Raw genomic sequence first — 24,009 nt, 5'->3', positions numbered from 1 at the left:
TATATATATATATTTAAGTAAGTACATAGCTTTTGAAATTCCTGACAATTAACCAAACACAAATTGTGGTTACTTTCGCTTTTAACATCTAGGTGCTTATAAAATTTATATCTGAGTTGTTAATCAATTCCCACTAAAATCACAGACTTCTGGGGCCGGTGAGGTGGCGCTAGAGGTAAGGTGTCTGCTTTGCAAGCGCTAGCCAAGGAAGGACCGCGGTTCGATCCCCCGGCGTCCCATATGGTCCCCCCACCCCACCCCCCCCCCCGAGCCAGGGGAAATTTCTGAGCGCTTAGCCGGGAATAACCCCTGAGCATCAAACAGGTATGGCCCAAAAACAAACAAACAAAAAAAATCATTGACTTCTGTGAAAATAATAACTGGTGATTTAATAGTTAATTATAGACCTTACTGTTGTTGAAATAGCCTTATCTCTAGACATAAAGATATTGATATGAAAACTGAATTCTTTAACACAAACCAGAATCTTATTTTGTTATTGGCCAAATGTAATGGGCATCTGTTGTTTTTGCCTGTCCAGATTATACTCCTCCATTTACTATTAGCAGAGGTTGTAATGGGTGAAGAACTTAGCCCTCTGCTTCCTTCAGTTCATCTGTTTTGGCATGAACCTTATCCTTGCCCACACTTGAAAAGTAGACCTGTGACTCAGACCCAACCAGACGTGGAAGTCTGTTTTCTCTTAGCCACAGAGATTGGCTCAAACTGAGCTTGTGATCCCAGCCAGACCAAAGAGATGCAATTCAAAGAATCAGACGAGAATAACTGGAATAAAGCAGCTTTTTTTTTTTCTTCCTGGAAATAAACCCAGGCAGATGTCAATCTGGAACTGTGGGAGGCAGCCCTATGTCAACTCTAGCACAACAAAGACTGAGACCAAATCTAGCAACATCATTTAAATAATAGCTGAATCCAGTCATCTTGAAGAGAACTTTTTCGTTGTTCAGGACCTAATCTTTCCCTTCTCTCTTCAAGTAGTTTGAATCAAATTGTAGATTTATGTCCCTTGCAACAAACACAATTCTACCAATTTCACAAAATGCCTATTTTACTATTCTTTAATGAATTTAACTCAAGTAGAGCTTAAATTTATATTCATGCAGATAAATATGTAATAATTATATGATATACAAACCAATAAAATTGGTTCTGGAAAAGGATAATCTACATCCTAAAATAAACATATTCTAAATTGTTTTTTTATTAATTGACTGACATTTTAGGGAAAGAGAAAACAACTAAAATTTTTAAATTTTCTGTAAGTACATTGCATGTTTTTTTGACATGGAGTGTAACTATAGAGGGAATCCCAAAGATACGGTGTTTAGAAGCAGGAGTTTAATAATGGATGATCTTTTGAACTATGATTCTGTCTCTTAATATAAGACTTAAAATGGGTTACCCTCTCAGTATACACTTTTCATTGTCTGTGAAGTTAGCGCAAATATCCTAGATAATACAATACCTTGAAGACCAAGAAATACCTAGAAGTTATATTTTTTTCTTTTCTTTTTTTTAATTTTTATTTTGATCATAGTGGCTTATATATCTTTCACATTAGTATTTTAGGTACATATTGACATTGAATCAGGGGAATACCCACCACCAAATTTGTCCTCCCCTCTTCTCTGTTCCCTTTCTGCAACCCATGTCCCCCACTATCACCCACCAGGCTGCTAGAGTAGGAGGTCCCCTCATCGTCTAGCTTACTATCATTGATCATACATCTGTTTTGTCCTGGTGCCCTCCCTTGTTTCTCCCTCTATTTGAGAGGCTAAACTAGATAAATCCCTAGAAGTTATATTTTAATGTGTAATGTAATATAGTTCTTCAACAAATAAAAATCTTTAGTTGGGTTTCCTATATTAAAAACTTTTTAACTTGCTGCTGTAAGCAATGCTTCAGACTCTACATCTATGCTTCAGACTCCATGTACATAAATAATTGCACATACTACATACTAATTATGTCTGCTTGAATTTCTCACAGGCATCTAAAATTGACCATGATAAAACCCAAGCTCAAAATCTCTCCTTTGTCCCAATCCCACTATTTTTCCACAATTTCTATTTCAGTAATGGCACCAGATTCTTTCTTTCTTATTCCACTTTTAAATCAGTCACCAAACTGGCACAGAAACCTCACAATATTTCCACTTTTCCTCTAGACCATGCTAACTTTCCATGTAGCAGTCAAAATTATTTTTAAATTGACAAATCTCATTAAAATCATCAATGTTTCTTTACCAGTCTTCAGATAAGGACAAAACCCCTTCATGTGGATTGCTTTTCCTGATGGTCTGGTATCTTTACCTTTCTGATTAAGTTTTCAGTCCTTCTTGATCATAAATGCCTCACAATTCCACAAATTAGCCCTAGACACTTTTCTCATCCCCCCGTACATACACTATTTTACTTGATGTAGTCAAGCAACCACTTCACATATGGTTTATTTTATTTGCAACTGTACCTACTGTCCTCTCTTATAGTACTTCATTTAATTACATTTTACTTATCTTTTATGTCCCAGACTTCTACATTTACTTCTCAGTGTCTCAACTTTCTTTCTCCCATGACTTGATTAAGTTTTACCACAGCACTCACCCTCTACTATCAAAATACCTGCAACATGTTTATTTCATTTGTATATGAAAATAATTATGTCAATATGGTATATAGTATAATCACAAATTCTTTGTCACTACCAGTTTATAACCTAAGTTGACAACCCTGCAAGTGATGCATATATAGAAATTTAAAGGGAAGAGGCCAAATTAAGAAAAAAGAAATCACATCTTTTTATATCATGTACCATAATCTTGGGGGGGGTGTTTGTTTGTTTGTTTGTTTTGGTTTTGGGGCCACACCCGGCAGTGCTCAGGGGTTACTCCTGGCGGGCGGTGTGCTCAGAAATAGCTCCTGGCAGGCACGGGGGACCATATGGGACACCGGGATTCGAACCAACCACCTTTGGTCCTGGATCGGCTCCTTGCAAGGCAGACGCCGCTGTGCTATCTCTCCGGGCCCATGTACCATAATCTTAAATTCACCGCTGCCATTCAGCATGACTGGAGACAACAGCCTAGCAATGATTCAGCTAATAACAAATAACAAATACATATCATTGTTGATTTCTTGATATATCATTAATACTCATTTGTATTCTTATTATACCTACAGTAAGAATTTTTCTGTATCAATACACAAATTCATATACACATTTTATTATCATATAAGTTCATTGTTATTGGTTTCTTTAGAAATCTGTGTACTAAATATTCCATGTACTAAATTCATAAATATTATGAGAGAACATTTAGATTTCTTACCAAATTTCAGAATGGCTTGTGGCACAGAAAAGGTTCAGAATGTATTTTTTTTTATGGTATAGAAGGAAAAAATCCTGCATATGATTAAAAGCTGTTTGAGGCCAATCTACTTTTCACAGATACATTTCTAGATTCCCAAATCCTTCAAGAAAGCCTGGCAAACAGCAATTGTTTAGTAATGAATTCTGAATAGAATCGACAAATGTGAAAAACAAACTGTAAACTTGTTTTAGTTATAAGAACTCTTCTCAGGTATCTGAGTAGTTCCCATGTCCCCAGAGAAGAAGGTGGAGCATATTAAATAGTGTATGGATATGTCATATGTCTAAAGCATGTCAGGCCCATGTCCTACAGTTATGTAAGATAAAACATTGCTGAGAATATGGCATTAAAATTTAAAAAGAATTAATAGAAAACAGTAGCCAATTCTTTTCCTCTATGCAGCTGTTTAACATGACCTTGAGCAATGCAAAGAGACAGGTGAATAACTATCACTGAACAAGTGTGATCTACTTTATAAAGTCCTATTTTTAATTTGACTTGGAGCCAATTTTTCAACTGGACAACTTTCATGCAAACACCTGCTTCAACCTTTGTTCTTTTATGCATAATAGGCAGCTTGTGCAACATAGGAAGTTGTCAGACAGTTGTGGTGCCTCTGGGTCACTTGACAGCCAGGCTCTTCCCAATTATCTGTAGGAGAAATTTGCCTTGATCAAATCTTTCCAAACACATTCCAACTGACAGCATTAACTTTGGATTGGGTTCCTGGGCAGATCTTTATAATTTTTTTTGTAAAAGTATTTAAAGGGTGTGCTGATCAAAGACCTCTAAAGACCTCAAATATAATTCAGGAGATTTATAAGTACTCTTTCCTATAGAAAAATTGTGTTCATATGTCTATCAATTTAATGTTTTTGAGAATGAACTTTATTCTTTGGGGGATAAATCCTTGAGCAAGTCCTTGAAAGAAAGAATTAAGACAAACCTTAAGTACAGACAACTTTAAAGTCCTAAACTAAATGGGCTATAAAATAAATACTGTACTTAATATGAGTATTCAGGACCACCAAATATATGACTCTTCACAGATGGATTAAAATATTTTAAAAGCTTATGTACTTCCAAAATACAAAATATAGTCTAATTAAATAAATTTAGCTCCAACTTAGAATTATTAACCCAAAAGAAGACCCAAAGCAAAGTGCTTCTAATTCATATAATTTAAGAACTTTTGTTTTGGATGTTGTAGAGCAGGGGTCTTCAAACTACAGCCCGTGGGTCACATATTGTATTTATTCCCATTTTGTTTCTTCACTTCTAAATAAGATATATGCAGTATGCATAGAAATTTGTTCATAATTTTTGTTTTTACTATAATCTGGCCCTCTAACCTTCTGAAGGACAGTGACCTGGCCCCCTGTTTAAAAAGTTTGAAGACCCCTGTTGTAGAGAAATTGGGAAGTGGGAGCAAATTCCTGAGCAAATTCCTTTGGTTTCTAATTTGCCTGAGCAAATTCCTTTGATTCTTGACATCATATGGCTCAAGTCGTATGTATACTATCTCCTCTCCATTAAAAATACATTATATAATGTACATGAGATACATTACACATATACCTATATATGTATATATACTTTATTATTTTTTTATTTTGGGGTCACACCCTGTGAGCTCAAGGATTACTTCTGGCTATGCACTCAGAAATCACTCCTGGCTCAGGGAAGGAACATATGGGACACTGGGGATCAAACCCAGGTTTGTTTTGGCTCAGCCACATGCAAGGAAAATGCCCTATCGCTGTGCTATAGCTCCGGCCCCCAATAATTTATTTTATATGTAAAACATGTTATATGTTATAATATATAATTAATTTATTACATAAAATTAGCATTCTTGGCTTCAGTTTTACCAAGTGCATATGTTTTCTCATCTCCAACAGAATGGCAGGGACTCTAGGCATTGTGTGGAAGATTCTGAATCCATGTTTGACTGAATAGGAAGGAATGTTGTAATCCATTAGCAATGTCAATCATGAAGTTTCTATAAGGATAGCATATTCCTTTACATCTTTTGTCTTTCCTTGTCTTGCATCATTTACCGTCACTTTCAGAAAGGAGAGAAAGTAAAGTAAGAATATTATTTTAATATTTAAACACCTTGATTACAAACATGATTATGTTGGGTTTCAGTCTTGTAAAGAACAGCCCCCTTCACCAGTGCAACATTCCCATCCCTAATGTCCCAAATCTCCCTTCTCCCACCCCACCCCCGCCTGTACTCTAGACAGGCTTTCTGTTTCCCTCATTCATTCACATTGTTATGATAGTTCTCAGTGTAGTTATTTCTCTAACTGCACTCGTCACTCTTTGTGGTGAGTTTCATAAAGTGAGCTGAAACTTCCACCCCTCCTCTCTTTTGTCTCTGAAAATTATTGCAAGAATGTCTTTTATTTTTCTTAAAATCCATAGATAAGTGAGACTATTCTGCGTCTTTCTCTCTCCCTCTGACTTATTTCACTCAGTATAATAGATTCCATGTACATCCATGTATGAGAAAATTTCATGACTTCATCTCTCCTGACGGCTGCATAATATTCCATTGTGTATATGTACCACAGTTTCTTTAGCCATTCATCTGTTGAAGGGCATCTTGATTGTTTTCAGAGTCTTGCTACGGTAAATACAATACAAAAATCCTTTTTTTACACCTATATTCATTAAAGTAAGAAGATTTTGAAGTGTCAGAGAGATATCACAGGGGTTAAGGTCGTTGTCTTGCTGGCCATCAGCCCTGGTTCAATCCACAAATTGCATATGGTTCCTGGTGCTCTGCCCGTATTTCTTGTCTACACAATTTACAATTTGTTTAGAAAACTTTTTGAATTGCATTATTTGACCCTTTTCTTTTTTGCCAATTGAGTAATTAAAATCTTTTAAATTGAGTTTTTATTTTTAATAAAATTTTAATTGAGAAATTCTCATTTTTTCTAAAATATTTAAGTTTATATTTAACAGTAAAGAAATAATTTTACTGAATATCCTTATATGCTTCATGGAGTGCTTATATTTTCATCAATTTAAACATTCAAGAATAAAATTATTTAAAAGAAAAAAGGATCCCTCTGAGATTCCTGCACACATACATAATAGAATAGATCCCTATTCTATTACACAGCATACAGTGTAAGCCCTGAGCACCACCAGATGTGATCCCCCACCAAAAAGGCAAAACAAAACAAAAGAATAAAAAGAAGTTTCAGAAACTGCATCATTCAAAGTTTGACTACTCTATGGAAATTTGCTCACTTTCTCCTGCAGTGTACACGGCTAGCCCTGTACAAGAAGCAAAATGCTTTCAAAAAATTTGTTATGAAATAAAACAAGGTATATTTACAACATTCCATGATCTGACCTCTTTCATAAATTGAGAATCAATAGAAAGTAATTACACACTTAGTGCTCTAAATAAAACTCTACTTATTTTGCAGATGAACTCTCTAATAGTGGCTAGAGTTTACATTTTATTATAGATGACTTCCTCAATCAAAAAAATTTGTGTACTATTAAAAAGTTTCATAATCTTATATAATTGTCAAATACATAGTCATATATACAAATAGAAAGCATGTTTATAATATACTGTCCATCTCTATAAAGCAGTCACTCTCAAGCCCTCCACACCTTCGTCCCTCCTCTAACCCTTCCAGAGGAAAGTTGTATCTAGCTACCTTGACACATTTTTAGTACTTAAGAAATTAAATCATTATAATATCTTATTAGACATATATTTTAAATTATTTTATTAAAATGTTCATACTGCTAATGATTTAACTCTTTCTTGTTCTAATTTTTGTTCTTCTTTAATGGTTAACATTGGAAAGACTTTCTGCATTGTGCTACATTATATTTTTTTAATTAATTAATTTTTTTGTGACCTTGGTAAATGAACCACTCTATGGCTTACTTTATTTTTGTAAAATGTAAAATAATAGCACTTGTCTCATAGGGTTCCTATGAAATTAAAATGTTTTTAATGCATAATTTTTTTTATTTAAACACCTTGATTACATACATGATTGTGTTTGGGTTTCAGTCATAAAAGGAACACCACCCATCACCAGTGCAACATTCCCATCACCCAAGTCCCAAATCTCCCTCCTCCCCACCCAACCCCCGCCTGTACCCTAAACAGGCTCTACATTTCCCTCATACATTCTCAATATTAGGACAGTTCAAAATGTAGTTATTTCTCTAACTAAACTCATCACTCTTTGTGGTGAGCTTCCTGAGGTGAGCTGGAACTTCCAGCTCTTTTCTCTTTTGTGTCTGAAAATTATTATTACAAGGGTGTCTTTCATTTTTCTTAAAACCCATAGATGAGTGAGACCATTCTGTGTTTTTCTCTCTCTCTCTGACTTATTTCACTCAGCATAATAGATTCCATGTACATCCATGTATAGGAAAATTTCATGACTTCATCTCTCCTGACAGCTGCATAATATTCCATTGTGTATATGTACCACAGTTTCTTTAGCCATTCATCTGTTGAAGGGCATCTTGGTTGTTTCCAGAGTCTTGCTATGGTAAATAGAGCTGCAATGAATATAGGTGTAAGGAAGGGGTTTTTGTATTGTATTTTTGTGTTCCTAGGGTATATTCCTAGGAGTGGTATAGCTGGATCGTATGGGAGCTCGATTTCCAGTTTTTGGAGGAATCTCCATATCGCTTTCCATAAAGGTTGAACTAGACAGCATTCCCACCAGCAGTGGATAAGAGTTCCTTTCTCTCCACATCCCCGCCAACACTGTTTATTCTCATTCTTTGTGATGTGTGCCATTCTCTGGGGTGTGAGGTGGTATCTCATCGTTGTTTTGATTTGCATCTCCCTGATGATTAGTGATGTGGAACATTTTTTCATGTGTCTTTTGGCCATTTGTACTTCTTCTTTGTCAAAGTGTCTGTTCATTTCTTCTCCCCATTTTTTGATGGGGTTAGATGTTTTTTTCTTGTAAAGTTCTGTCAGTGCCTTGTATATTTTGGAGATTAGCCCCTTATCTGATGGGTATTGGGTGAATAGTTTCTCCCACTCAGTGGGTGGCTCTTGTATCCTGGGCACTATTTCCTTTGAGGTGCAGAAGCTTCTCAGCTTAATATATTCCCATCTGTTAATCTCTGCTTTCACTTGCTTGGAGAGTGCAGTTTCCTCCTTGAAGATGCCTGTAATGTCCTGGAGTGTTTTGCCTATGTGCTGTTCTATATATCTTATGGTTTTGGGGCTGATATCGAGGTCTTTAATCCATTTGGATTTTACCTTTGTACATGATGTTAGCTGGGGGTCTAAGTTTAATTTTTTGCAAGTGGCTATCCAATTGTGCCAACACCACTTGTTGAAGAGGCTTTCCCTGCTCCATTTAGGATTTCCTGCTCCTTTATCAAAAATTAGATGGTTGTATCTCTGGGGAACATTTTCTGAGTATTCAAGCCTATTCCACTGATCTGAGGACCTGTCCTTATTCCAATACCATGCTGTTTTGATAACTGTTGCTTTGTAGTACAGTTTAAAGTTGGGAAAAGTAATTCCTCCCATATTCTTTTTCCCAATGATTGCTTTAGCTATTCGAGGGTGTTTATTGTTCCAAATGAATTTCAAAAGTGTCTGATCCACTTCTTTGAAGAATGTCATGGGTATCTTTAGAGGGATGGCATTAAATCTGTATAATGCCTTGGGGAGTTTGACATTTTGATGATGTTAATCCTGCCAATCCATGAGCAGGGTATGCGTTTCCATTTCCGTGTGTCCTCTCTTATTTCTTGGAGCAGAGTTTTATAGTTTTCTTTGTATAGGTCCTTCACATATTTAGTCAAGTTGATTCCAAGATATTTGAGTTTGTGTGGCACTATTGTGAATGGGGTTGTTTTCTTAATGTCCATTTCATCCTTATTACTATTGGTATATAGAAAGGCCATTGATTTTTGTGTGTTAATTTTGTAGCCTGCCACCTTGCTATATGAGTCTATTGTTTCTAGAAGCTTTTTGATAGAGTCTTTAGGGTTTTCTAAGTAGAGTATCATGTCATCTGCAAACAGTGAGAGCTTGACTTCTTCCTTTCCTATCTGGATTCCCTTGATATCCTTTTCTTGCCTAATCGCTATAGCAAGTACTTCCAGTGCTATGTTGAATAGGAGTGGTGAGAGAGGACAGCCTTGTCTTGTGCCAGAATTTAGAGGGAAGGCTTTCAGTTTTTCTCCATTGAGGATAATATTTGCCACTGGCTTGTGGTAGATGGCCTTCACTATATTGAGAATGGTTCCCTCCATTTCCATCTTGCTGAGAGTTTTGATCAAGAATGGGTGTTGGACCTTATCAAATGATTTCTCTGCATCTATTGATATGATCATGTGGTTTTTATTTTTCTTGTTATTAATGTTGTGTATTATGTTGATAGATTTACGGATGTTAAACCATCCTTGCATTCCTGGGATGAAACCTACTTGATTGTAGTGGATGATCTTCTTAACGAGGCATTGAATCCTATTTGCCAGGATTTTGTTGAGGATCTTTGCATCTGCATTCATCAGTGATATTGGTCTGTAATTTTCTTTTTTGGTAGCGTCTCTGTCTGGTTTAGGTATCAAGGTGATGTTGGCTTCATAAAAGCTATTTGGAAGTGTTTCTGTTTGTTCAATTTCATGAAAGAGTCTTGCCAAGATTGGCAGTAGTTCCTCTTGGAAAGTTTGATAGAATTCATTAGTGAATCCATCTGGACCTGGGCTTTTGTTTTTCGGCAGACATTTGATTACTGTTTTAATTTCATCAATGGTGATGGGGGTGCTTAGATATGCTACATCCTCTTCCTTCAACCGTGGAAGATTATAAGAGTCCAAGAATTTATCCATTTCTTCCAGGTTCTCATTTTTAGTGGCGTAGAGTTTTTCAAAGTAGTTTCTGATTACCCTTTGAATCTCTGTCATATCAGTAGTGATCTCTCCTTTTTCATTCCTGATACGAGTTATCAAGTTTCTCTCTCTCTCTTTCTTTGTTAGGTTTGCCAGTGGTCTATCAATCTTGTTTATTTTTTCAAAGAACCAACTTCTGCTTTCGTTGAACTTTCGGATTGTTTTTTGAGTTTCCACTTCATTGATTTCTGCTCTCAGCTTTGTTATTTCCTTCTGTCTTCCTATTCTTGGGTCCTTTTGTTGAGCATTTTCTAGTTCTATTAGCTGTGTCATTAAGCTACTCAGGTAAGCTCCTTCTTCCTTCCTGATGTGTGCTTGCAAAGCTATAAATTTTCCTCTCAGTACTGCTTTTCCTGTGTCCCATAAGTTCTGAGAGTTTGTGTCTTTATTGTCATTTGTTTCCAGGAACCTTTTGATTTCCTCCTTGATTTCATCTCGGACCCACTGGTTATTGAGCATGAGGCTGTTTAACTTCCAGGTGTTAAAGTGTTTCTTCTGAGTCCCTTTGGAGTTCACAAATAATTTCAGAGCCTTGTGGTCAGCGAAGGTAGTCTGCAAAATTTCTATCCTCTTGATCTTATGGAGGTATGTTTTATGTGCCAGCATGTAGTCTATCCTAGAGAATGTCCCATGTACATTAGAGAAGAATGTGTATCCAGGTTTCTGGGGATGGAGTGTCCTATATATATCCACTAGGCCTCTTTCTTCCATTTCTCTCCTCAGGTCTAGTATATTCTTGTTGGGTTTCAGTCTGGTTGACCTGTCCAGTGTTGACAAAGCCGTGTTAAGGTCCCCCACAATTATTGTGTTGTTGTTGATATTATTTTTCAGATTTGTCAACAGTTGTATTAAATATTTTGCTGGCCCCTCATTCGGTGCATATATGTTTAGGAGAGTGAATTCTTCCTGCTCTACGTACCCCTTGATTAATATAAAATGTCCGTCTTTGTCCCTTACAACCTTCCTGAGTATAAAGTTTGCATTATCTGATATTAGTATGGCCACTCCAGCTTTTTTATGGGTGTTGTTTGCTTGGATAATTTTTCTCCAGCCTTTTATTTTGAGTCTATGTTTGTTCTGACTATTCAGGTGCGTTTCTTGTAGGCAGCAGAAGGTTGGATTGAGTTTTTTGATCCATTTAGCCACTCTGTGTCTCTTAACTGGTGCATTTAGTCCATTGACGTTGAGAGAAAGAATTGTCCTGGGATTTAACGCCATCTTTATTTCAAAATTTGGTGTGTCTTTTGGGTAGTCTTGTCTTAGATTAGGTCTTTCAGTTTTTCTCTTAAGACTGGTTTTGTGTGTGTGAAGTTTCTGAGCTGTTTTTTGTCTGTGAAACCATGTATTCTTCCATCAAACCGGAAAGTGAGTTTTGCTGGGTATAGTATTCTGGGTGAAGCATTCATTTCATTCAGTCTTGTCACAATATCCCACCACTGCTTTCTGGCATTGAGTGTTTCTGGTGACAGGTCTGCTGTAAATCTCAGGGAAGCTTGCTTGAACATGATTTCCCCTTTTGATCTTGCTGTTTTCAGAATTCTGTCTCTATCTGTGGGATTTGTCATTGTGAGTAGGATGTGTCTTGGGGTGGTTTTTCTGGGGTCTCTTTTGGTTGGTACTCTTCGGGCATGCAAGATTTGATCACCTATATTCTTTAGCTCTGGAAGTTTCTCTTTAATGATGTTCTTGACCATTGATTCTTCCTGGAAATTTTCTTCCTCGGTCTCTGGGACTCCAATGATTCTTAAGTTGTTTCTGTTGATCTTATCATAGACTTCTATTTTCGTCTGTTCCCATTCTTTGACTAATTTTTCCATTGTCTGCTCATTTGCTTTAAGTTTTTTGTCCAATCTCTCCTGCTGTATGGAATTGTTATGTATCTCATCTTCCACAGCACCAAGTCTATTCTCAGCTTCTGATACCCTGTCCCAGAGCTTATCCATTTTGTCATTCACTTCGTTTACTGACTTTTTCAGTCCTGTTAGTTGACATGTTATTTCAGTTTGGAGTTTTGTCATTTCTGCCTTCATATTTTCTTGGTTCTTATTAGTGTTCTGTTCAACTCGATCCATGGTTTCTTGGAGTCTGTTGAGCACCTTCCATATTGCTAGTCTAAAGTCCTTATCTGAGAGGTTGATTAGTTGTTCAGTCATTATCTGGTCCTCAGAATTGTCATCTTCATTCTCTATGTCTGATGCTGGCCTGCGTTGTTTCCCCATTGTCACACTTGTATTGTGGGTTTTTCTACGTGTTGTGGTGGTATTCATTGTCTATATGATGTAGGCAGCACACTCCTCTGGCTCCTCCCTTTCTGGATGGGCTGACTTGCCTGTAAGGGAGGGGAGTCCTCCGTGGATGAAGCCTCACACTGGGTCAAATCTTAGGCCCGAGCATGCAACAGAGAAGACAGTCCAGAGAGAAATGTTTGCTTCTGTGATATAGCGCCGTTCTTAGTGTGATTTTTCCTTCTTGTTGCAATGGAGTTCTTTCCTTAGAAAGAGTGCACGGCCGCGTAGCGAAGCGGAGCATCCGTGCTCTGCTGGAGCCTCTTTTTGCCCCACTCGCAAGAGTTTCACGCAAGAGGACAGTAGACAGACATAGACAGGTCACACTCACAGTCTTTCACAGTTGAGCTCCACTGGGCCGGTGTACTTTCGCGGATTTTCCCCGCCTGGTGTCACACACAGGGAGCCGGCTTTTGCAAAGCTTAGCCGGTTTTTATGCTCTGAAGTCCCTCCCTGAAAATGGCGTCTGGGCGAGCGAGGTTTCTGGAGGCTCTTTTTGCCCCACTCGCAAGAGTTTCCCGCAAGAGGACAGTAGACAGACATAGACAGGTCACACTCACAGTCTTTCACAGTTGAGCCCCACTGGGCCGGTGTACTTTCGTGGATTTTCCCCGCCTGGTGTCACACACAGGGAGCCGCGCTACATTATATTTAACAGAGAGAAACTGGGTAGAATCATTGCCACCAAGTTTCTATGTATTAGAGAGAGTTTAGGAAGACTGAATATTTTCTGGAAGGAAATACTTGAAGTTGTACATATATAATAAAAGAACTTGAGGCCGGGCCTGGAGAGATAGCACAGCGGCGTTTGCCTTGCAAGCAGCCGATCCAGGACCAAAGGTGGTTGGTTCGAATCCCGGTGTTCCATATGGTCCCCCGTGCCTGCCAGGAACTATTTCTGAGCAGACAGCCGGGAGTAACCCCTGAACACCCCCGGATGTGACCCCCCCCCAAAAAAAAGAACTTGAGGCCAGGTTCCCTGAAAATTATATGAAAGAAGAACACTAATCTCAATAGAATATATATGTATATGTATATATATGTATATATGTATACACACATACATATATATAGAAAGAGATGTAATGCCTATGTCAGAATCATATTTTAGAAGGAATTGTTGGCATAACAGAAGACAAAGATTTCTTGCATCCACTTGCAATCTGAATTTATTTCAGTTTCTCCTGGTCTTTGGCCATGGAGAAAACTTAGATGAGACACTTTGTTTCTACCCTCAGGAACAGTAAAAAGGGTACTGGATAGAGGGGAGGGGTGGACTGATTTGCTCTATAAATTATGTAAAATCTCTAGAGTAATCATTCACTCTGATTTTCTGGTGTCCAGAATATAAAACATTGTTTCTTTGTATCCTTACCACATTTTTAATGTTTTGTTAAATTAAATAAAGCCTTTTCTAAAACTTCCTTCCTTCTATAACCAAATTTCCTGGGTTTAATTACTTCTTAAAGACCAGTTAATTTGGGATTTTACTCTTGTTCTGTCAACATGCTGGTCCTTACGTTCTCAAGAGATTAATTTAAACAGTGGAGAAATTTTTGGTTTTGACCACTATACAAAGCTATAATTCAGAATGAATTGGGCTGGAATCACTCAAGATTCCAATATCCTATATAACTGGTAAGAAAAGAAAATATTGAGTATCAGAAACATGCTCACTAAGTATACCTATGCCCCATAAGAAAAGCAGCCCGTTGGAGTTACATGAAATTAGATTTTCTTATTGGTATTCAATATGAGCTATTACTTTTTCTAATATTAACTTCAATAATAATAGAACCTTTGTTTAACATGGGCACCTGGTTAGCTAAATGAGACCACAGCTGTCAGTGAAATACCTACCTTCGAATGAAAGGTAAAAGTTAATAAATTCATAATATGAACAAAGAAAATAATAATAATGCTTTGGTTGCCTCCTAGGAATTCAAAGCACTGTGTGAGTACCATTTCATTAATCTCCATGTAAATTTGAGGTATGTGGTGGGGGAGAAAATATTTTAACCTGAGGAGAGACCCACTGTGGAATTAAAGTCTGTGAATAAACCAGAATAAACCTAGATGTATCCACCTCTTTCCATCTATCTGCCTGACATTCATATGGCCCAAACTGTAACATCTTGTCTGAATTACCAGGTAATCTCAGCAAATTTCCCAGTATTCACTCTGAACTTTCTATAATGAACGTCATCAGAGAAATCAGATTTTTCATTGAAATTAAGTGATTAATTTATACCAGGTCAACTGATCTCTACCACCCTCTCCCTTACTCTACCTATTTTAACATGTACAGACTCTTTCTGCCTTTATCTAGTCAAATTTCAACTCACTTGTCCTGCTCATTGGGGCTTAACATAACGGTTCACTTTTTCCAAATATTTTAGTCATGTTTCTCATAGTGTACCTTAAATCTAATATCTAGAATAGCTCCAGCCTCTGTTACTATTTAGCCCATGAGAATTTTTTCTACATAGCCTATGTTTAATAAAGCATTTGTTGTCCTATTTACCTGTGTTTATTCTTTGATCCTCCTCAAACTACCCACAGATTGAGAGTAAACTGAGAATCAGGCTTGATATTTGTAATAATCTGCTAGTATATTACTAGTATGATAACTAATACCTCATGAGTAGGTGTTCATAAATATTCTAAGAATGGTGAGTGAGGGGCCGAACGGTTTATGCATGGTGGAAGGCCTCTGCCTTGCACATGCTAGCCTAGGATGGACCGCAGTTCAAACCCCTGGTGTCCCATATGGTTCCCCAAGCCAGGACGATTTCTGAGTGCATAGCCAGGAGTAACCCCTGAGCGTCTCCGGGTATGGTTGAAGAAAAAAAGAAAAGAATGAATGAATGAGTGAGCATTAAGATTGATTGTTGTCTATATTCTGATAGATTCTTCTTTTTCCTTGATTTTTTCTATAGTCACAAGTAAATTCAGAAGGTATCTGTTATTTACACACATCATTGGAGACACACTTGCTGAAAAATCATTCTTTACCCAACAGCTATAGTTTCTGAGGACTTCTCACTCAGATATGGCAAATTTTTCTTCTTTACAATAATGTGCAGTATCTAATCTCTTTCTATGAAGAATATAACTATTGTGACTCAAGGCCCCTGCTTCCTTCTAGCCAGGACTTACTACACTTTGAGTCACCTTATAATAAAGAACCCCCTTCCTCTAACACAGAGAGCAAATAGTACAGATTTGACATTCCTAAGATGAAAGGTATGCCTTAATATGAAAATTCAAGGACAATATCCAAACTCATGCATGAGGAAAAAAGACCCCATCTGCAAAGGTAGCTATTATTAATGCTATGGATAATAATACATTAATGAATCTCACGTAAGTTTCTTTTGACCATTGTGATTTTATCAAATTTTGATAATAGGCCATAAATCAATTTCTCTCCTTACAATTCATTTCTATTTTTCAAAGCAAATTTCTTCCAGGTGTTTGAATATATATCAAGTCCTGATTTTAATCACTGATATAAATTAACATTCTTAATAAACTTAGTCAGAAGTCAAAGTTACTGCAATATCATTACACTCAAATCTTCAGTTTCAATCAATTCTACTTAGCTCTTTTCACATAAGTTTACAAATCCTGTGAGGGTTAGGGAACTAAACTAATTTCTGTGTAGGTAACCTCTACAGGACTCCATTCTTTATTAGACTTTCATTAAAGCCATTTTCCAGTCCGATTCATTGGTAACAGGGACATTTTCTGTTTAGCATAACTTGCCATTCTTCAATGGGCAAAAGACAGCATGAGACCAGGGCACTGGAAGCTACCCACAGTCATACCAGCCTACATTTCCAGCTTGTCCTGATTCACTACTTCATCTTTATTTTTTTTAATTAGGAAATAGATATAGACATCATGGACATATCTGTTGTATATGTCAAGGGCCCTCATTTATCAAAGTATTAGTAGTCCAGTGTCAACATAAATATATCTGCCCATAAATCTTGACAGATATAATGATTTGTTGCATTTGAAAGGCATGACTCAAACATTAAACCCCTTTTAGATTCCTAACATGATTATCTTTAAAGCCAGGCATTTTAGATGCCTTCTGAATTGACTTTTGTCAAGTGATTGAGTAGCTCCCGCTGACTTATCTACTCTTAAGAAGTTAATACCATCATGGCCCCCTCACCTGCTTCAAAGGCTACCTGGACTCAGGCAGAAATTACATTCTTGATGTGCTTATTATTTTTTACTGGAGAAATGCTTTTGTTCTTGTGCTATTGTTTTGTTTTTGAGTGAGACACTTTTGTCATTTGGTCAAGTAAAGTATTTACTAGCACTTAGATAACTAGGAAATTCATAAAATTAAACTAGGAAATCAGGACTCTTCTGTAATATGGCAAATAACTTTATAATCACTTAATAATTTAATCTGCAAACCCAAAAGGAAGGAAATATAATCTGGTAGTTAGTAAAAAAAAAAAGATTTCTTTGTCTGATAGTTAGCATTTATTGAGTGTTTATTATGTGCAAACCCCTATACTAAAAGTTGACCCTGCCATATTTTTTTAATTTTCCCATCAATCTAAGAGATACTACAAAACTCAGACCTAGTCCTAAAAGGTATATTAAAAAAGACAGCTGTAAAGGGTGAAGCAGTTATTTACTCTAGAAGCAGGTTCCATAAATACATAGGACAAATTCATATCACAAATAAAGATAAACATAGGCTCATAGTGAAAAATTAGACCATGCATAGAAAAATATAGGAACTGCTAGTTTCTTATCTAATAAAAATAAACTTTCAACTAGCAAAGGTAATAAGATCCAAAGATAGATATCTTTGTATATGCACCAACAATGAAATACTAAAATATATGAAGCAATTTTTAACAGAGCTCAGTGAATATATTTTCAACATATATTGTCATACTTTACATATACTATTACACAATAATTATATTTTTGTCCTAGTATTACAATTATAATGTGTAAATAATCTTAACACATCACATTAAATAGAGAGATCATCTAGATAAGATATTAGAAATAAAATAATTGCATTAAATTAAGCAATCAATAGATGAACTTAATAATTATTTTTATTGATACAGAAACTTACATTCTCCCAAAAGATATTGATGCATTCTTCTGAAGTTTGCATAGAACCTTCTCAAGGGTAGATCAGATATTTGAACATAAAAGGAATCTAACTAAATACTTAAATATTAAAATTATTACATCAAACATCTTTTCTGATCATTATAGCATGACTACAACTCAACAACAAAATAAAATAATAAAAAATAAATATGTGAGGTTATAAAGAACATGCTCTGAATAACTCTTGGATCAACAAAAATACTTAAAGTAAAATAAACATAAATGGAAAGTAATAAAAACAAATATTGAATCTCAGATATTACAAGGTGTAGCAAATTCTTTAAGAGGAAATATTTATCACTATAGAGAGCCACATCAATAAAAAAGGATTTTTATTGAAACCTTTCTGATTTACAAAGTTCTTCAGACATACAATGAATCGGGGCCAATTAAACCATCAGTATCTATCTCCATCTATATTCCCCAAGTGCATGCCATCCTACCTCTCCTCTGCCCCCCATCCTACCATTATAACAGGACCATTTTAAGTTTAGTTTATTAAAGTTTGAGTCGCTTGATATCATTGTTGTGTACTTTGTCTTGGATATTAAGTTCTGTCTTTTTTAACACTACCACTGCACCTGAGACTGCTTGGCCTCTGGCCCCATCTTTTCATATTGGTATTTCTCCTCTTCCTCTCAGTTTCTTTCCTTCTTCTCACTATACTCTGGGGGCAAGGGTATTCTAGACAACTCCCATTTAGACAATTGAGTTTCTTCTTGCAGTTATTCTAAATAACACATGTAAGTGATACCATTCTCTATTCTTCTTCTGGCTTACTTCATTGAATGTAATATCTTCCAGTTCCATCTCGGTAGCTGAAAATTGCATAATTACATCATTCCTTACACTTAAGTAGTATTCTATTATATATATGTATGTATATATATATATTTATACCACATCTTCATGATCCACTCATCTGTTGTTGAACATTTAGGTTGATTCCAACTCTTAGCTATTGTACTGAGTGCTGCAATGAATATCAGCATGCATACATCCTTTTGGATGAATATTTCTCTGTTCATGTGGCAGATCAATTCTTAGTTTACTGAGAATCCTCCACATTGTTTTCTTTAGGGTTGGACCAGGCAGCATTCTTATCAGCAGTGGGCGAGAATTCCTCTCACCATATCCCTGCCAACCCAAATTGTTCCCAGTATTTTTATATGTGTCATCCTCACTGGTGTAAGATGATATCTCATTGTTGTCTTAATTTAGATTTCCCTAATGATAAGTGATGATGAGCATTTTTTCCACGTGCCTGTTGGCCATCTGTTGGCCATCCTCAGAGAAGTATCTGTTCATTGCTTCTCTCCATTTTTTGATGAGATTTTTAGGTTTTGTGATTTTATGTTTACTGAGTATTTTGTATAGCCTAGATATTAAACCTTTATCTGATGCCTTGAGCACACAAATTTTATCCCACTCAGTTTGATGTCATTTAATTTTCACCTGTATTTCTTTTGCTATACAAAAATTTTTATTTTGATTTAGTCCCATTTATTTAATCTTGAAAAACTGATGCCTTTTTTGACCTCACAGACTACTCAACTGTCATTCTTTTTTTTGTTTGTTTGTTTGTTTGTTTTGGCCACACACGGTGACACTCAGAGTTTACTCCTGGCTATGCACTAAGAAATCGCTCCTGGCTTGGGGGACCATATGGGACGCTGTCCATTCCGGATCTTCTGTGTGCAAGGCAAACACCCTCTTACGGGGCTATTGTTCTGTCCCTCAAATGTCATTCTTGATCAAGTGCCTTCTTGCCTGTTCAATCTATACTCACCCATAAGTTGCGTTTTATCACATCTCCTGCCCTTTAATGTAAGAGTCACTTATATAGAGACTGGAGTTGATTTTATTTTTTTTTTTGTTTTATATCTATGTCTAGTATCACTTCCTAATCCTAATAATTAGAACAAAAGAGGTCGTACAAGACTAGAATTATTATAAATGAGATAAATATCTCTATTCCATGCAGATTATAAAAAAAAAAACTTTCTTTCCAAACTTTAGTTGATACTAGAAGACTTGTTTACACAGAAATTGATGTAGAGGGCCCAAGCAATAAATAGCACAGTGAGTAGGGAATTTGCCTTGCATGCAGCTGATTTGGGTTCTATTCACAGCATCCTATATGGTCCCCCAAGCTTGCCAGGAGTAATTTCTGAGTACAGAACCAGAATTAACCCAAGTACTACTGTTGTGCCCCCACCAAGAAAGAAATTAATGGATGCTGCTCCCAGAATTCCTGATTCAATAAGTCTTGAATGTGGCTTAAGATATTTCATTTCTGGGACTGAAGAGATAGCCCAGCAGTAGGGCATTTGCCTTGCATGCAGTCGATCCAGGACAGATGGTGGTTCAAATCCCGGCATCCCATATGGTCCCATGAGCCTGCCAGGAGCAATTTCTGAGTGCATAGCCAGGAGTAACCCCTAAATGCCACCGGGTGGGACCCCCCCCCAAAAAAAAACAAAAGAAAAAATAAGAGTCTGGGACCTACATTTAGGGTAGAGGAAAGAAGGTATAATCCCACAGTATGCAGGCCTACTGTAAACTACCATAGGGTCTTATGGCACAGCATGCACTGCATTTCAGAAGCAAGGATCCAACTCCACTCTAAACTAGATTATGTCTTAGTCACAGAGGACTGTCCCAGTAAAGGGTAAAAGGCACTTTCTTAAAGGGATGAATGTAAGAATTTCTTCAGATATTATTTGCCACTCACTCTTGCTAAATCTAATTCATGTATGCGTGTGTTTATGTGTGTGTTTGTGTGTGTAGGCTTTCTCACCCCAACAAGAAATTCGCAGAGCCTTGTAGTACCATCTGAGAATTAACCAACTCAGACACTTTCTAGCCTGAGATAATATTAGATGGCACAAGTCAAGGGCCAGGATCCTGTCTTTCCTCCCTTCAGAAACCTGTTGAAAACCCAGCTTATCCCTGTGCCTCTGGCCATGCAGCTACAAACTAGAGGTTCCAGGACCCTATGTATGCATTATTAGATAGATAATTCTATATGTTCACTATACTACCAATTTATTATAAAAACATTAAAGAATATGAATTAATATCCAGATAAAGAGATACATAATAATAACAGTAGCACAAAACACAGTATCTAAATGGAAAAAAAGAAAGAGAAAGAAGTAAAATATCTTATCTGGAAGCAGGCAGAGAGAAGGGCAGATGAGAAACTGGGGACATTGGTGATGGGAAATATGCACTGGGGAAGATTGTTATATATTTTAAAATGGGGAAGGTTGTTGTATATTGTATGACTGAAACTAAATCATGAACTACTTTGTAATTTTGAGGAAAAAAACAACTTTACTATGAACAATCATGTAACCACAATGATTACATAAAGTAAAATAAAAAATAAATAAAATACAAGGTTTAAAATAAAGAAGCTTTGTCATTTGAGCTTGGGGTCTGGCAAGGTGGTATATGGAAGTGTTATGATCTTTAATCTAGAAGCTTCCTAAAGTCCCCTTATTTGGGATTTATTTCGGAACCTCGCTGCTTAGGCATGATTAAGTAACTCATTGGTCCTTAGCAATTTAAATAAACCTCCATCCCCTCTGCTCTTCCAAGAAGTAGGAATACTAGATGTCTTCCATCCTCTATTCATATGATTGGTTCTCTGGCTACCAGACTCCTGAATACATAGGTGCTTTCAGAAATCACCCATTCAATAGCAAACTTCACCTTTATCACTCTCAATCTTTAAGAATTGTCAATGAGGAATATATTTTGGTGATTAGAACATATATTTTTTATAAATCACAATACACACAAACATCACCCAAATCTATTGTCCAAGCAGCGTGCGCTTTATTATCCCTATTGCACTCTAAGCATTATTTCATGATTACAACATAGAGCCAAAACCTCAATTTTATTCTTTGCATATCTCAATTGACACATTGATTCATATTTTGTACCCTTCCTAAAATCAATATCTATTTGACAATTCCTGTACTTAAGTTCCTGGAAATTCTCGCTTTGGTGTCAAATGTCGGAGGTGCTTATTATATGAAAAGAAGTTAAGAAATGGACAGAGGGAGGAAGATGCACTGAGGGTTGATCAGAGACGAGGAAAATATAAAGAACAAAGATTAGTAAAGGCAACAATTAGAGAAAGGAGATGAGAAACAAAAGTGAAGGTGAAATTGTTTGGAGAGTGAATGGTCAGGAAAGCCTTCCGAACAGTGCTTAGGAGAACTGTATGCCCCACTGAGGATTCTTGAACAACTAGATTCAAAAGTTTAGTGCAAGGGCCTGAGAATAAGATGCTTTTCAGGATCTGTGGTACTAAAGATTACCCAGGCTATCACCAAAAAGTGAAAGGACACTCTGGGACCACACTCAAGCAGTGCTTAGGAGCCTCTAAGACTATAGAAGATACGCTTAGGATATCATGGTTGCTAGGAATTGAACCAGGTCGGTATTCGCTCTAACTGAGATACAAATTTTGTAGAGTTTTAGTCAATAAAATGAATGACTTAGGAGGAAAATACTTATAAAAATGTGCCTTTTCCTTGGGAGATTTGAAGGCTTCCATGCTATTCTATATTAATATCCTGCATGGCATTTAGCATAATGAACATCTGCTTTTTCGATAATATTATTTTCTGCCTGTCTTTTGTTCATAAAAATTAAATTAGTGAATGTAATTTGTTAAAAGTCATATAATATGAGTTTTGTACTTCATGGTCAATGAGATCTCTAGAACACCATAGAGTATATAGACAAAAATAATTATGCCTGTGTAAATATAATATTTATTTACACATGAAAACTATTGCAGCAATGGGCCAGATATGGTTCATAGGCTAAAAATGTTCATCCCTGTTTATAGATGGGAAGGAGTATAAATACTTATAACTTACCCACAATTTTGAACAGTTCATTGTCATATTAGCCAATTGAGTTATAATTGAGATACTATATAATTTACCCATTTAAACTAGATAATCTATTAAATTTACAATTTAGGGATTTTTAGCATGATGAAAGATGTATGTAATCAAAATTACATTAGTAAACTTTAAAATAGTTCCATCATTTCAGAATAAATTATTATTCTAAGCTCTTTCCCCTACACACTACCAAAATTACCACCCTGGTCCTTAGGAATCACAATATCAAAAGTATTTCTGACTTGAGAGATTGGCCTATTTATATGATTCATGTATAAATGAAACCATATGTAACATATGATTGTCTTCTTTGACTAATGGGAATCAGTACTTCTTTTCCTTTTAATGTTTAAGTAGTATTCCACTGTATGGTACACAACTTTTTAAATAAATTTTTATTGAGTGATCATGGTTTACAATGCTATTGAAATTCTTGTTTTACAGTTGCAAGCTACTATACCGGCATTATAAAGATCTTTCACTATTTCACTATTATTCCACTGTCTCTTCTCCCTCCCCTTGCTTCCTCAATACCCAGTTCTTTTTATTATGTCACAAGGTTTATTTTTATTGGTGATTAATTCCTTTCCTTATTTCCTTATACTATGAATAAATATATATATATAATGAATATATAAGCAAGGTAGTCTAATAGCTATATTTTACTTTCTAACTCATTCCACTTAGCAGGACACCTTCAAATTCTATCCAAATTTCTATTGTAGAAAAATGCAGAATTGGGAGATTTCTTTTTTTGTCTCTTTGATTTTAGGGGGTCACATATGGCAGTACTCAGAGCTTACTCCTGCTCTTTGTTCAAGGGCCATTTCTGACAATGTTCAGGATGCCATATTTGGTGCTGGATTCAAAATCAGATCAGCCATGTGCAAAACGAGATCCCTATCCCTATATTATCTCATAGTTTAAAACGACAGAATTTGATCTTTTCCCATTGGTGAATAATATTCCATTTTACGTATTTACCATAATATATCCATTCATCTTATTTTGGCACTTGTCTCCAGATATCGATTTCTATAAACAGTACTATGATGAGCATAGTACCTTTATTTATTTTTAATTGATGTTATATTGTTGGAACACATAGCTCAGAACATAATTGCTGGGTCATATTAAAGTTCAATTTATAAGAACTGGAGTGATAGTACAGCAAGTAATGCTCTTACCTGACATGTAACCAAGCTGAGTTTGATCCTGAGCACCACCGATCCCCTGAAGCCTTCCATGAGTGATCCTTGAACTCATAACCCAATATTATCAGAGAAAATATATTTATAGTGTTTTGAGAAGTCTCTAACCA

Source organism: Suncus etruscus, chromosome 7, assembly GCF_024139225.1.
Source record: "Suncus etruscus isolate mSunEtr1 chromosome 7, mSunEtr1.pri.cur, whole genome shotgun sequence".
NCBI lineage: Eukaryota > Metazoa > Chordata > Mammalia > Eulipotyphla > Soricidae > Suncus > Suncus etruscus.
The sequence above is the reverse complement of the archived record's forward strand: the minus strand, read 5'-3'. Positions refer to the sequence as shown.